The sequence below is a fragment of the Cynocephalus volans genome, chromosome 8, assembly GCF_027409185.1.
Source record: "Cynocephalus volans isolate mCynVol1 chromosome 8, mCynVol1.pri, whole genome shotgun sequence".
NCBI lineage: Eukaryota > Metazoa > Chordata > Mammalia > Dermoptera > Cynocephalidae > Cynocephalus > Cynocephalus volans.
In genome coordinates this window covers 137,184,677-137,205,258 of record NC_084467.1, presented here as the reverse complement: position 1 = coordinate 137,205,258, position 20,582 = coordinate 137,184,677, and positions in this window count along the sequence as shown.

Sequence of the window (20,582 nt, the reverse complement as noted above, 5' to 3'; positions counted from 1 at the left end):
CTGTGTCCAGGATGGGTGACAGAGGAACTTCCTCCTGACAAAGGCTGGGCACAGCTGGACAGGCCCCTTTGGGCACCAGGCTCCTGCTCACCGTGCAGCCACAGGTCTAGATCAATGGTTCTCAACCTAATCATCTGAAGAGCTTGTAAAACAAAAAAAATAAATATATAATATATATATAATAAAAATATATAAATATTAAAATATTTATATAAATTATTTTATAAAAATATATAAATATATATTTTTTATATAATATAAATATACTTTTTATATATATAATATAAATATATATATTTTTTAATATATATATAATATAAATATATACCAAAACCCCATCTAGGAGTAATTGAATCTCAATTTTTTAGGGTTGGGGTCTAGATACCCATATTTTTTTAAGCAAACTGGGACTAGGGGAAGGCAAGGTCACTGGGCTCACTGTGTGCACGGTTGTTCTGCGTTCCCAGGCCCAGCCCGGGGGAGGCAGGACAGAGAAAGACTGATAACACACGTTAGTAATAATGATATTAGGCACCTCTCAAACAACCCCAAGACAGGAACATCCTCAGTCCCAGAAAGATTAAGAGACGTGTCCAGGCTTTTGAGCAACAAACCCAGGTGTACAAGGGTATTTCAAAAAGTTCATGGAAAAAGAGAATTACAAGATAACACAAATCTTTCCACGAACTTTTAGAAGACCTTTGTACTAAAATTTCAAAGACTTTCCAGCTTCCGTGGACTCTGCTGCGGAAACATCTTGAGAGGAGCGGAGACCGCAGAGCTAAGTGCGGAGGCTGGGGCAGACGATCGTCGCCAGCCAAAGGAAGGGAAGAGTCAGAGCCTCCGTAGAGAGGTTCCAGCCATCTCCGCAGGCGTGTGGACAGAGGTCAGAGCAGAGAGGCAAGCACCCACAAGGAGGAGCACCCTCGAGGGAGCAGGCCCTGACTAGTGTTCCAGGTGGTCCTGGCACCCCGTGCAGAGCCTCCCTAGAGCAGAGGCAAGGCTGGGGGGGCTGTTGGCATCTGCACCCTCCCTCTGGGTGGCGCAGGAGCCACCAGGCCAGCAACCCTGAAAGCCACGTGGCAGGTGCTATGAGGTGACCGTCTCCCTCAGCACTGGGAACTGCTAGCCCTTGCTGCTGGGAATGCTGTTGGCCTCCTCAGGAATTGCCTCTGCTGAGGCTGGCCGCCTAGACCAGGGTCACGACACCTGCCTGGGGCAGTCTGCATCTAGGGACTGGTCCTTGAGGAAATACAAAAGCCTGGCCTCTCTGCCCAACCGGGACAACTCTGGAAGACCATAGGAGCTTCAGAGCCCCACCCCCATCCTATGAGGTCACCCGAGGCCCGTGTCACCAAAACGGCATCGCAGCCCACTCTGCCCAATCTTGCTCCCTTTCTTTTCCTTCCTTTCCCCGCTGTTGATTCCGAGTGCCCCCTAACAAACTTCCTGCACATTAATCCCTGTCTCTTTCTGTTTCCCTGAAGCCAGTCTGCAGAAAGCAGCCTCAACCTCCCTGCAGCAGTGTGGGGTCAGAGGCCCAGAGCAAAGTGGGGGGCAGGTGCCCTGGGAGTGGAATGGGAAAGGATGGCATGACAGAGCCTGGCCCTCACCAAGCCAGGGCCCAGCAGAGGAAGCCAGGTGCTCTGCATCTCAGCCCGGAGGGTGCGGCTCTCTCTTTGGTCATGCGACCTCAAAGTGGCTACACAGCCTACTTGGAAAGATGGGGACGGGGGAATGCAGAGTTGCAAAGGAGGAAGGAGTTCCAAAAGAGGAGTTGAGAAATAGGTTTGAGTCCCAGCCAGGTGGCCTAAAGATTTCACCTGGAGTCCATCTGTCAAACAGCTTACAGATGAGGAAAAATACGACTTAATCAGATTGGAGTCCGGCTCAATATCAAACTAAGTTTAGCTCTGTGAATAACAGGATGAGGAAACAGACGCTCAGAGAGGTGAAGGTACTTAACCAAAACCATCCAGCTTACAGGTGCTAGAGCCAGGATTGAAAATAGGCCCTATGATTTGTGCTCCTAACCACTAGGCAACACTGCCTCAGACAGAAAACAAGAGCTACCTCTAACGCACATTACAGAGCCCAGAGAGGTGAAGATGATTGGCCAAGGTCACAAAGCTTCTTAGTGGCAGTTTCCTTTACAGAAACAATTCTTGAGCAACCCTATATGAGTGTGGCATTGCACCAGTGCCAGATTTAATGTTACCCCTCCCAGAAGTTTATGAGTTATGAAAGAGGATTATTGGGACAGGCTAATATTTATGTGGAGGCAATCTTCCTGGGCCACCTCCCCACCCAGGGAACCTATGGTTTGAAGGCAGGGCACCCTCCTGAAACAACTATGCCCAACACAGTTTGGCAAGTGTCACTCGCCTGCAGCAGAACGAGAAACAAACCCATCACTTGGGCCTGAAAACAGCACACACCAACCAGAACCACCGGGACACTAACACTCCTGCCCCCAAATCCAGCCCAGTTCTGTCCCACCCCACCCCACCTGAAGGAACTTGTGAATTCAACAAGACCATTGCAAGCCCACCCCAACCCCTCCCAGGAAGGCACCAGGGCTCCCTACTCTGTGCCGGATGCCACAAGCTGAGCCATAAGCATCTCCCAAGCATTGCTCTGGCTCTAAATAAAACCAAAGCTGTCAGCATGCTAATTAGCCGCTGTGAGAGGTTGGGCACACTGACTGACAATTAATGACTCCATCTCTCTGTTTCCTGCTGGCATATTATTAATTCATCGGGCCTCTCCAGCAGGGCCCAAGAGATAACACAGAATGCAAAAGTTCACATTTCAATCTGAGGCTGAGATGCACAGAAGGGGTGTTGGGAGAAGTGTCAGTCCTCAGGGAGGGGAGGGCACGGTGTGAGAAACACTTCACAGACCTGCTTCCAGGACTTTATCCTACGGAAATTAAAGTGCACGTCATAAAGGCACATCTGGGAGGTTTACTGCAGCAGAGCTGCTAACTGCAGAGCCACTGGCAACGCTCATTGATAGGGGCTGCGTCAAAACATTTAGGTTCAGCCATGCTAAGGAATACTATGCAGCATATGAGAGACATTATGGACATCTTTCTAGAAACTGCCAAGGAAAGATGCTCACCATATACTGTTAAATTTTTTAAAGTAATGGAATAAAAGCAAAATGTAAATCTATACGTGCAATATAAAAAGAGAAAGGGGGGAAGAGAGGAAACAAGTTTTTCGTCGATTAATCACAGACACGACCACAGCGGATGGTAGCTGGGGGAGGGGCTGAGATCGGGGAAGGGGATGAGATTGGACTTGACCCACAGCACACCTGCCGAGCAGCAGGTCGCAGAGGCGGCGCCGCCACGGAAAGGGCGGCGTGCAGGGGTCTCACGGCTCCCCCACCCCCACCCCCGGCCTCAGCTTTCTCCCCCGAACACTAAGTGCGGAGTTATGTGAGATGTCGTCTCTAAAGGTCTTGCTGATCACGGTGCCTGGAATACCGTAGTGGCCAGCTCCGTGCGGGTGCGTGCATGTGTGTTTTCAGCACTATTTTTTTCCCCAGCCAGAAAGGCTCAAGGAAATTTCTTCAATTACGTTCACCTCCTCCGCGCTGACTAGGTCCTTCTGTACTGTGTCTCCATTCGTCCATCACTTCCGAGAGAGAAAAACGCCCTTGACTGCTCCGCAGCCGTGCGTCCGGGCGAGCTCGCTGTGGCTGCAAAGGCGGCGCGGGCGAGAGGAAAGGGGAGCCTGGACTGGACGGGAATGCCCGGCTCGCCTGGCTCTGCCGAGGCCCTTCCTCCTGCCGCCCTGTTTCCCGCCTGTGATGTGAGCACTAGGCGGCTCCAGCCCCGTCCAGCTACCGAGCGTGCAGTGAAAAGCTTCCAAGGGAGAGCCCGCGGCTGCAATACACAGAAAGAACCACTTGGAGGCACCATAAAAAAAGGAAAAGCACCTCTTGAGGAAAAGAGGGAAAATATGACAAATTGTGTAGCTGACACTAGAGGGCGCCGCTTTTCCCATTTTCTTCCAAAAGGTGGCTGAGGGCAGAATCTCTCTATATCTTGTGTTCAGAAGGTTGAAGAGTCTTCCCGAAGATACGCAGGTATGGCCATGCAGGGAGAGTGGAGGAAGCCTGGGGGGGTAGGAGAGACGGGCTCACCTGCCCCTCAAAACAGGGACAAGACGCTGATGGTGCCAGGAAAGGAAACACAGACACGGACTGGACCCTTGGGGCAGGCTCAGCACCAGGCAGCAGTCACAAACTCTTCTCCCCTCCCCCTCCTTCCAGGCCTGGCCTTTGAAGGGAAGTGGGACAACACATTCCAGTTAGCCCTGGCTCCCAGCACTGTGCTCTGGAAAAGGCGACAACACTTCTGCTTTCTCCTGGGGCATCCAGTGGCTTTAAGAAGAAGCAGAGAGGTTACGCATTCATTTTTTTTTTTTTTTTTTTGAGAGGTGAGTGTCTCCAGGCACTGAACAGGGGGCGGGTCACCTGCAGAGGACCTCTCCTTACCCAGCACTGAGGGACCAGAGGGGGCCTCAGCTGCAAGCACCAGAACCTGAACTGCTCAGAGGCACCACCATGTTTATTCTCATACCCTGTGCTCTAAGGGGAAGCTCTTCTAGAACTGTGGGAAGTTTGAAGGGAAAAAATTGTAGGAAAAGGAAAGTCACTAGAGACCAGACCTAGAAACAGGCCAGTCTTTTGAATCCCTCATTTACAGGTCAAGAAAATCCAAAGGTGTCTGCTGAAGTTACCCCAAAGGGCCCATCTTTAAGCAAATCTCTAGGAGTCTCCCAAACTGTGTTCGGTTCCCAGGCAGGGGGAGCCCAGTTCTCTGGGTTCTCAGTTCCTTCCTTTTCTGCTCAGAATTCTGAGAAAGTAGGGCATATGCTACAGGTCCCTTCCTGGCTGGTAGTTTTCAAACGTGTTGTTGGCTGGTGATAGCAAAGTGTGTTGAAGCTCATGATTTCTGTGTTACACTGGCATATGTTCTGGTTTCTGCAAGCCTGTTATACTAAAGAGCCTGAAATGTCTCATCTTTGAGCAAGGGGGTTGGACTTGGCATGGCTGCAAACTCAGGTGCCTTCAGAGCCAAGCCAGTCATCAAAATGAGTGAATTAGCACTGTATAAGTAGGGAGTGGCAGGGATCTGGAGAGTTCCTGTCCCCCCAAAAGCATATACATTTAAATAGAATTAAAATATTGGACAATTCAACACTGCACTTCTATTCAACTGAACAAATTGTGCCATGAGCCCTTCTGGCAATGGCGTTTCCACAGTTTCTAGTAGTCTGAGAACTAAACCAAGTGGTGTCTGAGTTTGCCATCAGGTGGCAGCACGTGGAATGATATCTTCACTTAGTCTGACTAGATCTTCGTGGGGTTGGCTGCCTTTCAAGAGGCCAGCAAAATATTGGCCCAGTGACTTTTAAAATTCACTAGAAAGCCTCAAGATAGAGACATCTGTTTCCCTGCAGAAGTTGCTGCCGATGTTGAGTGTGGTATGAGCACTGCTGAGAACATTGGCTGGATGTTTGAGTTACCATCACTCCCAATCTGGCTGCCCCCCGCCACTCCCCAAGGCAGCACAACTGCCAGGCATATGAGACAGAAGTGGGTTGAGACTTACAGGACTGGCTCCTCCAAGCCTTGCCACTCAACACAGTCCACTGACCTTGCCAACAGGAGAATGGTTTGTGAAGAGCACCAGCATCACCCGGGCTCTCAGGACGCCAGCTTCGTCATCTGTACATGAGGTGGCTGGACTAGATGATGATAATAATAATATGCACAGCTGATCCCAACCCTAACTGCAGCCTCTGCACCACGGGCTGTGGCAAACCTCCGATGCCCTGCTGTAGACAACAGTGGGTGATGGGCTCCTGAAGGTGAAGACCCAGGAGGCAGGGGAAGGAACAACCAAATACTGGACTAGGTACTTTACATGCTGTTTATTTATCTTTCATGACAATTCTGAAAGATCACTGTACTTCGTCCACAATCTAGCAAAGGAGGAAAGTGAGGCTCAGAAAGGTCAATTAAGACATGGCTCAGTGGTGATCAAACAAAGGTGTGAAGGAGGATGGTGCCCATACAGCCTGCAACTTGACCAACTGCATTTTACAGCCCATGAGGCTCCACACCCCAGGGGCTGACCCTGGCCTAGACCTAGAGCCCCTGGTGTCCCAAGCTTCTTAGATTAGACCTGATAATATGGCTTGGGGCTGTCAAAGACCAGATGAGCATCTAGATGGTAATTATAACCATACCAACTGTTTACAGGCATTCATTCATTCATTCATTCATAATATTTAATGAAAGCCTAGATGTCAGGCATTGCTTTCAGCCCTGGGTACAGAATGGACTAAGCAGTTAAAGTTACTGCTCTCATGGCACTGACAGTCTCGTGGGGGAAGCAGTCAGCTGCGAGGGGTGGTATGACACAGAGTGACCAGGTATCTACTTCAGACTATGTGGTGAAGAACAACCTCTCTGAGGAGCTATCATTTAAGCTAAGGTCTAAACAACAAGAATGAACTGACTCTGTTACTATATGGAGAAAGAGCATTGCAGGCAGAGGTAGGAGCCAGGGCGTAGACACAGGCAGGCATAGGCCTGGTCTGAGAGAAGGCCGGTGAGCAGGAGTGCAGGGAACAAGGGAGAGAGTGGACGAAGCAGAAGTGAGGAAGACCAGGCGGGGTGGGGCTGTTAGCAAGTTCAGATTGTACTCTGAGTGCAAAGGGAAGCTACATATTTTTTAAAATATTCTCTTTATTGTGTGAATAAACACATTCCCTGATTCCAGTGAAACAAACAAGCAAGGACAGAGGCCACTTAAGAGGCCGCTGCAATGGTCCTAGTGAGAGCAGCTTGGGAGACTGGTAGCAGAGGGAATGGGATGTGTTTGGGAGATGGTGATGAGAGAATGTGCCGACTGATCAGAGTGAGGAGAAAGGAAAGGGAGAAATACAGCATGGTGAGGTTATTTGGCTTGAGCCACTAGATAAACGGTAGTGCCATTTACTGAGATGGGAAGAAATGAGGGGGCCAGACTGGACGGGGAGAGGATCAGGATTGTTCTAGCCACATTAAGTTTTAGATGCTGATTAGACAACAGTGCAGAGAGAGGCCAGGCAAGTCTTGGGCTACAGGAGTCAAGGTTCTTAGCAAATCTACATTTGGGAGTCATCTGCAGATATGTGGACCTGGCTGAGGTCACCCAGGGAGAATGTAGGCAGAGATGAGGCTCATAATAGCCCTGGGGCTCGCCAACATTTTGAGTACACACGTCAGTCTATGGGATCTGAAAAATGTGGTCAAAATTTACAACGGGACCTCCGGGTGGGTATTATTACCCATCTCCACTCTACAAATGCACAGAGATTACAGCCTGCCCAAGGTCCCACAGTTCACAAGGAGCATTGCAAGAATTCAAGTATGAATTGGGTTCCAGTCATTCGTCTAGTGCTGTGCTGGCTACTTTAGAAGACACTAGAGTGAGTAGGATGCCCTGCCTGAACAAGCAATGGCTGTGGAGTCAGAAGATCTGGAGTGAATCCTCACTGGCTCTGTGACAGTGGGCAAGTAACCTAACGTCTCCAAGCCTTAGTTTCCCAGTGTGTAAAATAACATTGTTGTTTTTCTTCATTTTGCAAAGATCTATTGTGTGCCAGGCACTGTGCTCAATGATGGAGACACAATGGGGAGCAGGAAGACTTCTGTTTACAGTCTAGTGGGGGATAGAGACATGTAAACAGGCAATTACAATATAGTGTGATAAGTACTATGATTATGGAAATACTGCTTCGCTCTTTATAGAATAAGTCATACCAACCTACGCAGACTTTAGAGTTACACATAATTCCCTTTCTTCCAATCCTATATGTAATAATAGTCCGATATAAAATGTTTCTGTTCTTTATCATAATACCTATTATTTCCATTAGAATAAATAATGTATACAAAGCACCTAGCATATAGCCAGTGCTCAGTAAATGGTATCTGTCATTATTAAGACATAGGTTTTATATCTAGCATCATCTCTAACTGTGGCAGTCATATTTCTCTTCCATAATTAGGAATAATAACAGCTAGTTCATAGGGTCATTGTGGGGTCAGATAAGATAGTATATATGAAAACATTTTGTAAGCTAGAGGGAATTATATTAAAGTATTAGTAAAACATGGTTTCATGCCCCTTGCTGAAGTTATAAACCTTAGTACAGAAGAAATACCTGGTATTAACCAAGAGGTACTCATAACTTGTACACTGGGCCTGAGGAAATCTTTTAATAGGTTCTTTGAGAAGTAACATTCTGCACAAGAAAATCTGCTTCATCTGAATCACCTAAAGTACTTTCCATGGGAAAACAGAGACTTGAGGTCTCCTCCTGCCCTCAACTCTTACCCCTACCAACATCTGGTTCACCCAGCCAAAGGCAAAAAACATAGGAAACCTCCCGGGTTGGTTTCTAGTTTGCTTCGTGCATCACCACAGTCCCGACTTGATGCCAAGCAGGAAGAATTTGTAAAGCTGGCAGTGTGTGCCGTGGGCTGTCAGCTGTGTGGGTGGAGGACAGGGCCTTGGGAGGAGCTGGAGCCGAGGGAGGAGCAGGAAGCTGGCAAGGCTGCCAACAGGGAATCCTTCCTGACTTCCTTCTGTAGCAAATCCGTGCCCTGAGAAAGGACCAGGCTGCCCCTGTCCTAGTGCCAGGAGCATCCTGTCTGCATAACATAAGTCAGGAGAGGCCAGAAGGCAGGAACCAGAAGAGAGAAGGAGGCTTCATTTCATCTCTCCAGGGTACAAGGCAGGCACAAGGTCCTGAGCAGCCCTAGTGAGGGCAGAGGACAGGCTCCCCACCTCCCTGGCTGATCGTGCAACTGGAGGGTCCTGCACAGCCAGCAACCTGCACAACCACGGGGAACTTGGACGTTCTAGAAATTCCTGTCCTGGAAGTTAGCTGATTAGAATGAGTGTCAATTGCCCTCAGCACATTTATTTCAGCATTCATTCAACAAATACTTATGGTGAGCCAACTACGTACTAGGCACTATTCTAAATCCTGAAGATGAGCCCAAGTCCCTGCTTTCAAGAAGCACACACTCTAGTGTGGGGACACACAAAATGGGTGTGTGTGTGTGTAGCAATAGGACATTGCAACAACAGTAAGTTTTCGGCAATGATGAAAAATAAAGCAAAATAAAGAGGGAAAGAGAGCGACAATGGGAGAATGCCATTTTATCCAGGTGATCAGGAAGCTCTCTCTGAGCAGAGACCTAAGTGAAGTGAGGGAGGAGCCAGGCAGGTACATGGGGGAAGAGCATTCCAGGCAGAGGGAACAGCGAAGGCAGGGGCCCTGCGGTGAGGGTGGTCTGAGCATACTCGAGGAATGGCAAGAGCATACTCGAGGAATGCCACAGCAGCTGGAGCAGGATGAGTGGAGAGAAAGACAAAGAGATGAAGTCAGAGAGGCCTGTGCTGCTTTAGGAGGCGGGGAAGGGGGGCGGTGTGAGGGATAGAGGAGGGAGATCACGTAGGGCCTTGTAGGCCATGCTGAGGACTTTGGGCTTGGTTCTGTGTGAGACAGGAAGCCACTGGAGGGTTCTGAGCCAAGGACTGACATGAAACATTTCTGAAGACTCTTGGACAGAACCTCCTTATACTATCTGTCCAACTCCTTTGCAAATCTAAAAAAAAAGAAAAAGGAAGAATCTTCAGCTACAGTGGGGGATACAGACCCTTGCGGGGAGGGCTGGAAGCAGGGAGGCTAGGGAAGAGGGGGTTGACATTACCCTCTTCGGCAAGTCACTTAAACGCTCTGTGCCTCAACTGTAAGCCTCAGTCGATTGTTACAAGAATTAAATAAATTAATATTTATAAAGTATCTAGAACAGGGCTGGACATCTAGTAAGTACCATATACGTGTTTATAGAATAAAAATAAAAGGTGGCTTGAATCAGGGAGACAGTGGCAGAAGTGATGAAACGTGATCTGATACATTTGGAAGAGAGAGCCAACAGGGACAGGCAAGAATTGGGTATCAATGTGAGAATTGGGGTGATTCTAACATTTCTGGTCCCAGCACCAGAAAGAATATAGGTACTATTTGCCAAGGGAGGAAAGACTACGGGGACAAGAAAGTTTACGGGAATATCAATATTTGATGTGGGACATGTTGAGCCTGAGAAGCCTATGGACATACAAGTGAAAATGCTGTATAAATGGGTGGCATCTAAATTTAGGGAAGAGGTCTCGGCCGAGATACAGATTTGAGTCACCAGTGCATGACGGTAACTGAAGGTCTGAGACTCGATGACATCACAAGGAAGGAAGAATTGGTGAGGAGACAACAGGCCTGAGGACTGAGAAGTTGGCCCTCCGATGTTTTAGGGATTGGGAAAAGGAAGAGGAAAGTAGCAAAAGAGATTGAAGGTGGGAGAAGAACCAAGAGCGGTATCATGAAAGCCATGTGAAAACAGAGTTTCAAGAAAAAGGGAGTCATCAAATTCTGCTGCTGCTGCTGCTTCCAGGTCAAAAAAGAGTCTCAGAGAATGACCCACTGGCTCTGGCACTGGGGAGGCCAATGTAACCACGGCAAGAGCTGTTCGCCTGCCTGAGACAAAAGCCTGATTGGAATGGATTCCAGAAGGAATTATGAAAGCAAAAATTGGAGACAAGAGTGCTATGGGTCAACTGTGTCCCCCAAAAGTTCATGTACTGGAAACTTGATCTCCATTGTAATCGAGCGTTAAGAGGGTGGGAAATCCAATTATGGTATTTGAAAGGTAGAGCCTCTGAGGATGAGTAGATTGTGAGGACTCCGTCCTCGTGAATGGATCGATCCACTCATGGAGTAACAGGCATGGTTTGGATGGCTTTATAAGGAGGGCAAGTGAGAAGGTCAGCTCACTGCTGCTCATGCCATTTCTCTCATGATGTGATACCCTGAGTGGCTGTAGACAGTCACCACCCAGAAGGCCCTCATCACATATGTTCCCTGGACCTTGGACTTCCCAGCCTCCAAACTGAAAAACAAATTTCATTCCTTTATAAATTACCCAGTTTCAGGTATTCTGTTACAAGCACCAGAAAATAGACTAATGTACAGATAGAATAGACAAAAGGGCTCCTCTTGCTCTACGTGGGCAGCAGACGCCACATGTGGAGCTTGATGAATGGTTGGTCCATGGTCACAGAAGAAAAGGCCTGTACAGGGGCCCAGATGCAGCTGGTGGCCAATGTGGCAGTGCAAGTGGTGCATGCCTTTTCTGATTGCTGCTAGTTTCCTGGTGAAGTAGGAAGGCCGTTGTAGTCATAAGCTAGGAGTGGGCTGGCAGGAGATGTTGAGGTTTGAGAATTAAGGGGAATGTGTGTGAAATAATCTCTAAAGAGTGTGAGAGTGAATGGAAAAGGGAAAAGTAGTAGGATTTCTGGGCAGGACCATGAGCCAACTTGAGGTGGCAGTCGTCGATTTACAGTGAGACCAGTCAGCATGGCTGTGAGTTTTCCCATTGCAATGTTCAGCTGCCCAAGTGCATGTGAAGAATGGTGGCAAGAGGGATTTAAGTCATTTAAGGGTCAGAGTTTTGCCATGTCAGTATAATGAAGAAACAGAGGGACAAAGACGTTGAGGGTGAAAAAAGGAAGTGATTACAATGAGGATGAGGCATGAACTAGAAGCCAGCCTGGGAGGCTTCCAGCATTCTTGCCCTTGGCTGATGATTGGCTCTATCGTAGAAGTTGGTGGGAGAAAAAGTTGAGAGACTAGGAGGAGACGTCAAGTGAAATGTTACCATTTTGCTCTGAAAGTGCTTTTGGTGCTTACAATGGGACATGGCTGGGGAGCACAGTAGTGAAAAAGCAATAGGATCTATGTGGATGCAGTGACATTGAAGAATTTGGGGGATCGAACACTAGAGGGAGCAAACTGGACAGAAAAGAGGTGGTGGTCAGACAGCGGGATGCTTGAAACTGAGATTATGGAGCATGGCAGTTACAGTAAGGTCCAGGCAACCATGCAAGTGAGGTCTCAGCGGCAAGCAAGGAGGCTAAGTAATTGGGGCAAAGAGGTTAAGGAACCAAGAAGGCAGGGCACAGGAAGAGTCATCTACATGGATACTAAAATTACCAAGAACTGCTGGCAGGTGAAGAGTTGGGGAAAGAAGCAGTTAACCCAGAGCTACATTCCTCCTGGAATGAAGGGAGCGACCTGGGAGTCTGCAGATGGCTGCAACAAGAAAGAGTAGCAGGTGGGACTGCCTGATGACGTGAGCTCCGAAGCTGGCATTTTTAGGACAGGAGTGAGGAATAATGGTCTAGAAGCAACAACTAGGAGCAAGTAGACACATATCCTACCTCCAGGCTCAAGCGTACAAGGCGGCGTGGAAGAGAAAGCAGCCAGCACACGAGGCGGCTGCAGGCCAAGCAGGGAGAGGTAGGTTCTAGTAAGAACAGGAAAGTGGAGGGAATGTCCAGAGAAGGTGGGGAGGATGCAGAGGATTTTGCTGATGATAGAACATGAGCTCCAGGCAGTGCAGTGTTAGGGTTTGGAGATTTGGGGAGGGATGGGAAGCAGATCAGATTACAGCACATACAGAGTCATAAGGGGAAAGAGTTTGGGTGGTGAGGGAAAAATCTAGGAAGGTTTTCATCATGGGGGTCTCCAAGAGACTGCAGTGATGAGGCTGCAAGTGATGGGGAGCAGAGCTGGCTGGGGTAACATCACCGTCTCTATCACTTCCCATTTTCTCTTCAACCCACTCCAGATGGGTTTCTGACCCCAGCACTTTACTGAAACTGCTCCCCTTAAGGTCTTCCATTTCACCTCTTATGGACCTGCCCAGGTGAGAGCAGTCTCCCATGCATCCCCACTGCCTCCCAGGTAAGTGGCTGGTACTATACCTTGACATCCTCCAATTAGCAAAAGTTTAACTTAATGAAAGATATAAAAGTCATTCATAAGTTGGTAATCATAATAAAGCTAGTTTTTCATTGAGTATTGTAGGCCAGAGGCAGGCAGGCACTGAGTGACACGAATGATGTATTTAAGACAGTCTCTGCCCTCAAATTGCTCACAGTCTTCTTAGGAAGATAAGACAAAGGTGCCTAAGAAGATAGTACTTCTGAATACGAAGAAATACCAACTTTCAGAGCTCCATGCTATTCAAATAGCCATCTACTTCCTCTCTTTCAGTTTTCAAAGCCGTGATGAGGTGACTCACTTGAGGTCATACCACTGATTAGGTCTCCATGGGAATTAGACCCAAGTATCAACCTCCATGCCAGCACTCTTGCCATAGCATCTCAGTGGGGAGTTGATATAATAAGTGCTGTGGGAATTTTAGAATCAGACTGGCAGGGTTCAAAGCACTAATCAGTATCCAATCACAATAACAATGATGTAATTATCAGAGTGATGCTGGGAAAGTCACTTAACTTCTCTGTACCTCATTGCATAATGTGGATAGTAATTGTACCTACCTCACAGTTGTGGTGAGGATGAACATGAGTTAATACATGTAAGGTGCTTAGAACACTGCCTGGCACTTAAAGAGAGATACGTAAGGTTTTAAAGACTAATAGCACTGAAAGATTAATAGTGCAGAAGTGTGTTGAATGATGGCTGTGCCCAACTCCCCCTGAGTCCCAGGAGCCCAGTACGCATTAGGGCTCAATGGGTGAATGAATGAACTAGCAAACATTAATATCCATGTGAAACAGAGGTCAGCTAATCTGCCCCCATTTACACCATCCAGGACATTCACCGAAACCAAGTAGGTAAGTTCCACCATCAAAAAACGTCTGTTACCTGTTGCACTTGATGACACCGAACAGCTCAACAATCTAAGGCAAGAGAAAAAGACATACAGACCACAGACATGCAAACATGCAGAACGAACTGTCATCACGAAGACAAAACAAAGTCCTTATTTGGAGTATAAACCTGGGGCAATTGAGGATTAAATGAAATGCCATCTTCCTTTAATTTATGATTGTTAAGAATAAAAAGCCCAAGTTCTCAACAAGCATGAATTAGATTAACACCAGCCTAAGACAGAGCAAACTCTTCGGCCCTACACAAAAAGAGCAGCGATAAAGCCATGCGTGGCCACAGATGCTGAGCAATCTCTTCCGCCCACTGGAGATGCCCCCCAAAGGCAATCATTCATCCAAGGATGATTCTAGAAGGAGTAGGCTTAGCCTCAATTCCTGAAGGAAAGACGGGATAGATGATTCCCGTTCTGATGGATTCTCCGCGGTTTTCAGGGGAGCTCAGAGCATGCAACAGACCCCGTTCTCTCTCCATAGCCTCTTAGGAAAACAGATGAGTTTGGGAGAGGAGCCTGATTCACCCCCAGCGACCGCCGCAGCCCTCGGTGACGTCCCGCCAGGCCTGCAGCTGGCGGCGGGACCAGGGTCCGAGCCCGCGCGCCTCCCCGCCCCGGCCGCCAGGCTGTCCCCGCCCCGGCCGCCAGGCTGTCCCCGCGCGCGGTACTCACTCCCACTCCTTGCGCCGCGCCTGCGGGGTGCTCTGCATCTTGTGCGCCTCGTGAGCCTTGATGATGTCGCGCTGCTCGATGAGGCCCCCGCGCCGCCGCTTCATGACCTCGGGGCTCACCGGGAGGAAGGGGCCCTCCCAGCCCGGAGCCTCGCCCTCCTGCACCGGGAAGAAGTTGTCGAAGCCCGCGGCGGCGGCGCGCGGGGAGGCCGGCAGCATGCCCGCCTCGTCCGAGGCGTCGGCCTCGAGCAGGGCGCGCTGCTGGGGCCGCCATGCCTCCTCGTCGGGCAGGGCCAGGACGTGGCGGCGGCGGCGGCGGCCCGCGGCCCCGGGCTCACGGCTCCCGCCCGCGGCCGGGCAGGGGGCAGGCTCCGGCAGCCTGCGGCCTGGGCTCAGTCCACGCATCTCGGGCACCATCACAGAACATTGCTCTGCCAGGGGAGGGGCGGGCGGAGACAAGGGGTGGGGAGGGAAGGAGGGGTCAAGGGCGAGTCAAGGGCACAGGGAAACAGAAGAGAAAGAGGTTAATGACATTGTCCTCCAGGGCAAGGCTTCTGGCTTGCCCAGTGCTATGTCCCAGGCCTGGCCCAGACACTGGCAAACAGTAGGAGCCTGGTAAGTGCTGAAATCAAGAGCATCTGCTGTGGACCAGGCTGGGTGCCAGGTGCTGGGTATCCAAAGTTAAACAAAGCAGACTTGATTCTTGCCCGCATGAACTTCACGGTCTAGTGCAGAAGACAGAGGTTAAAGCAATAATTATATGAGATGGTGATCAGTGTCTCAGGGAGCTGCTGTAAGGAGAGGAGAGCTCCAACGGCTGTCCACCTCGGACCCACCTGGGACACCTAGCTGGTTGTTGTCTCCGATTTGGGGTGAAAGAATCCCTCTGACCTCCTTCCCAGTGTCCCAACTCCTCTGGGGAAGTCCCACCCACCACCAGCTGCCTTGACTCCCAGGCTCTTTCCCCCAGGACCAGCCACAGGGTGGGCTCTTCTTGAGAACCAAGTCCTGTATATTAGTTCCTTCCTCCTTTCCTAAAGCACTATCCACTCAGGATCGGGGACCATGTGTGCAATCAAGTGTCCTTGCTATGGCGGAGGTAGGCCTGATTGCTACAGAAGCTCATAAGGAGGAGCACCTTCTGGAATGGTTGGGAGGGCTCTGTGGAGGAAATGACCCTTAAGCTGGGTTTAAACAGAACTTGCTGGGTGAGGAACATGAGAGGATTATAGGAGGATTATATGCATGAGGAAGATTTAGGGAACCCAGAGGATTCAGGAAGAGTTCTCATAGCAAGCCTGAGGTCTGGGGGACAGTCCTTGCCTAAGAGGACCTGAACTTACCACCTTTTCAAGATATTTGCTTACTGTCTCCCTCCCAGCCAGGAGCCCAACACCTGAATTCTCAACCTCTTCTCCACCCACATTTCCTGCTACATCCCTAGTGACCACAAGTGGCACACCCATGACTCCTTGGCTCTAAGAAGAGCCATGTGCTCTACCTACCTAGAGGAGTCCTGACATCCAAATCATTTAACCAGGGTTTATTAAGGACGCACTACACTTTGGGGACAGTTCTGGGACCCCTGGGAGGCATCCTGTCAGAATGCTGCCCTCCAGACACCACCCCTCCCCACCCTGCCTTTCCTGATCTGGACTGCAAGGCAAAGTGCAAATCATAAAAACAAAGAATATTAAAATGGTTAGGAATCTTAATGATCTAATCACATCACTTTATAGATGAGGAAGCTGAGGCCCAAACAGGTAGAAAGACTTGCCCAGAGTCATACTGTCAATAAAAGTCAGAGATGGGAGACAATTCAGATTTCAAGTCCTATAGGGCTCATGGCTTTTTCCACTGTATTGATTACAGTGCCTGTATGACACAAAGCAGAATCCACAGATGCCTCTCTCAGCAACCCGCTTCATTATGCTAAAGTAGCAAATACAAAAGAAAAGGCCTGAAGGTAGGCTGACTTTAGTGCATATATGATAAAACCTGATGTGAACATTAAATAGAGCCCCATGTCCCTGACGAGCAGGCCCTAAGGTGTCTTCTTCATTTATCTGGCATCTGGACTGGTCTTCTCAGCCCTGCCAGCACTGCACCCTAAGGCCTCAGTGATATCGAGCTGTAGACTCCCAGGATGTGCTGGTCAATGCTAAATACTTGGCCACCAAGGCTGGGTCAAGGGAACAAGGGAGGAAGGTAAAGGGTGCAGGATGAGCTTGGTAGATAGGAGAAATAGGAGAAAATACATTTCAAATCCTGCCAACAGTCGGGTGGGTCCCTGGAAAGAGTGATTCATGTTCCTCACGCTGTCATTCTGTCTCAACTCTACTTGATGGGTTTTAAATTTATCCTTCATTCCTACAATGTTTAAATGTCTCTCCCTCACCACACACATGCACACTCCCCTCTCTGGCTGCTCCACTCCCTCCCCAGGCTTTAGCACCTCCAACTACTCCAAGTACTCCCAGGCTCTGCGTCTGCTGCCTCCTCTCCCTCATGTCCCTCTGTGGCAAAGGCTCCTGGGCCACCCTCCCAGCTCTCACCAGGCCACTAGGACCTGGCTCCTCTCTTCTGTTTCCTGGCTCTCCCCACGCTCTCTCTCTTTCCTGGATTTCCCCTTCCCAGACACTTTGCCAATTTGAATCACGTCTTTGCCAAAATTATAGCAGCAATAATATGCACTGCAGAGCTCCGGCTTCAACGGAATCAATTTTACGAATATCAAAACATGAAATTATCTCATCTCTTCTTTAAGAATTCCTGTAAAACAACCCTTCTATTATTGATATAAATGTTCATCAGAGGAATCTGTCACCCCACTGCTTGCCAAGCCGACCAATCCCTAAGTCTGGCTATCATCAAGCTGAGGGAATATCTTCTATCTCCAATAATTCAGACGAGGCAGTCTATATCTTCTAGGCAAAGACACATGAGTCTCTTCCACACTTAGACTTCCTCCTCCCAGCCCGCAAATTCCAGCATTGCTTGAGATCCTTGAGATCAAGGATTTTGTCTTGTTTATCTTTCTATATCCAGCACCTAGTATTGATTTCAACACATAGTAAGTGCTTCTGGTGGTCATTAGTGCCGTTTGCCAAATATTCTGCTTATCCTTATGGACACATAGCAGAGTGTGCTTCCTGGCCTCCTGTGGTTGGGTGGGGCCATGTGACTTCTGTTCAGTGAGTTGTGAGTAAAGTGGTATATGTCCCTTTAAGGCTGAGCATTTAAATGCCAGCGCCAGACCCTCTAGAGCAGCAATTGGCAAACTCTTGCTGTAAAGGGCCAAATAGTAAATATTTTAGGCTTTGCAACACAATCTCTGTTGCAACTATTCAAACTGTGCTGTTAACATGGATGAACTTAGAGAAAATTATGCTAAGTGAAATAAGCCAGGTACAGAAAGAGAAATACCACATGTCCTCACTCATAAGTGGGAACTGAAAAAAAAGAAAGATACATCAATCACAACAATTCCTTGAACTTCCAAAAAGAGAGAACGGAACTGAGGCCACCAGAGGTGGGAAAGAAGGAGAGGGCAGGAGGGTTAGGGAGAAATCAGTAAAGAAAGTAATTGTAAAAAATGTTCACATTATGTAATGATAAAATAAAATAATTAATGAATTAATTTATAATGTAAAAAAAAAAAAACCTCTGCTGTTGTAGCATGAAAGCAGCTAGACAATATGTAAATAAATGGGAGTGACTGTGTCCTGATAAAACTTTTATTTATAAAGTTTTGTAAGCTTTGGCCTTTCCACTGCATCTCTTGGACCCCATCCCTGTCATTCAGTCTATGCCTATGGACGCAGGTTCTAAAGAGCACCTGGCAAAAACAGGGAATGGAGATTCACAAAACAGAATCAGGGATAGACACACCAAGTGAGGAGCTTCCTAGAGCCAAGTCACTGTCCTGCGGCCCCTACCACCAGTCCCTAATGGAAGGAGAACAGGCCCTGCTGCTCTGAGATACTGGCGCAAGAACGAGCTAATGAAAGCCCCGAGTGCACCTGTCTTGCTCATCTGAGCCCTTACTTTCTACCCACTTCTCTTCTTACTCTTTATTGCTATATTTGGTTAATGGGCAGGGGGTGTGATTTTAAATTATGGGGATCCTGAGGATGAACAGGGCTTAGTGACACATTTGCAACCCAGCAGCCCCTGGAATATTCTTTCTTGCTTGCCAGGGCACAATGAGGTAGCAGAGGAAGGAATTTCCTCCTCCATCTCCACCGCCACCCAAGCACCCTGCACTGCCAAAGATGCTTGAGCCAGAAATGATACTCCTGCCTGTCTCTGAAATTGTCTTCCCTCTCACCCTTCCAAAGTCAAAGTCAAGATCTTAATGTACAAAGAAACATTATGTCCTTTGTACCATTTTTCTCTTTGTATCCTATCAAGATTTTTAATGTTTACTCATCTATTTTTTTATTGCTTTAGAAATAATGGGCCATGCATCCCCTTGGCTTATCTGTGCCTCTCAGGCCCTGCAGGTGAGTCTGACATGTTGAGGAAATTCATCCTCCTGTTTTGGGGTTCATGCCCATACACTCCCAGCCCTCCACCACTCACTTTCTGATTCCTCCAGAACATGTACACCTTGTGAGAAGTGGCTACACCAGGGAGTCAATGAAACTTATGCTCTTGTGAATTTACGGTCTTCATACCCTGAAAGTTTTGAGTTCAGCAAGGAGGAAGAAGTCTCCATTGCCTACACCACCAAGCAGCACAGGCTGGGAGGCGGTGGGCAGAAGTTAGACTGATGGGCACCACAAGGTTAGTGGCAGCCACACGTGTTCCCAAGCTGTCCTTGAGCTATGCTGACTCTGTTCCCTCTGTCTGCCCTAGGCAGGAGGATGACAGAGGGGTCCCATTTCCCAACTGTTAGAAATTAAAAATTATAAGAGAGAAAATATTTTTAAAGTATCATACTACCCAACTGAGATACCATGCTGAGTTCCTTTCTAAAAACGATTCTCTTGAGAAGAGAACGGATACCGTTCATGGGTTTCCTGCCCAGCAGAAGAGATGGAAGGGAATGACCCTACTCATTGTCCTCGCCCACCCACTCGGAGAGGAATCGTTCCTAGTGCAGAAATAAACATCATCTAGGGATTTTCTTATCCGAGCCAGGTTGCTACCTGACCACAAAAGGAGTAAAAGCTGGACGCTATTTTCATTTGTCATGACTTCCTAAGGCTGTGGTGCTCAATCTTCACTGTATACCAGAACCATCGACATTGCGGGTTAAAAAATGTGGATTCCAAAAAAATGTGGATTCCTGGGAACTCTCTTCACAGGTTTGCACGCGGTAGATCTTGGGTGGGCTGAGGAATCTTCATTTTCATTCCCCTTAGGAATCATGTCTTGAAACACTGTCCTAAAAGCAGCATATCATCCTGAGAGGTTATCTAAGTTAGTAGGACGTGTTGTTCTGGATGAATCAGAATGTCAAAAGCCTCTAGGACGGTGTCCCTCTCAACCATTTTCAGTCTATAGCATGAAATGAATTTACCAAAACTCACCCAGGAAGAGTCCCTTGACCCACCCCCACTCCCTGCAAAGCTCCATCCGCCCCTGGACTGGCATCAGTTTTTGCCCACCCCACATTCCTCTCCATATGTCCATGTTGTTACGGTGACTGTTCCAGGATGGGCTAATGTCCAACAGCAATTCGACAGGCTGGTGCATTTTGAATGTAAACCAAGACCCAAGGAAAACATTCTGCTTCAAATGTGGAGTGTGCACTGAGCCAGCCTGAGTCCCTGCGGAAGGAGTCCCTAATCTGGCGTGGGACGCTCTGGGTTCAGTTACAGTCCTCCCGGTTCTTTTGCATTGCAATCACTGGCCATTCTCTTCTCTTCTCTAGGTCAGTTTTCTCACCTGAACAATGAGTATGATAATAACCCCTATCCTACAGCTGCATGTGGTAAGAACCAAATAAAATAGCATCTGAGGAAGAACTCGGCAGCTGTAACTTAGGTAAATTTGGGGGAAAGATTAGAGGTTAGGAGCCTGTGCTCTGGAACCAGGCCACCTGGGTGTGACTCCCAGCTCCCCTCTCACCAACCG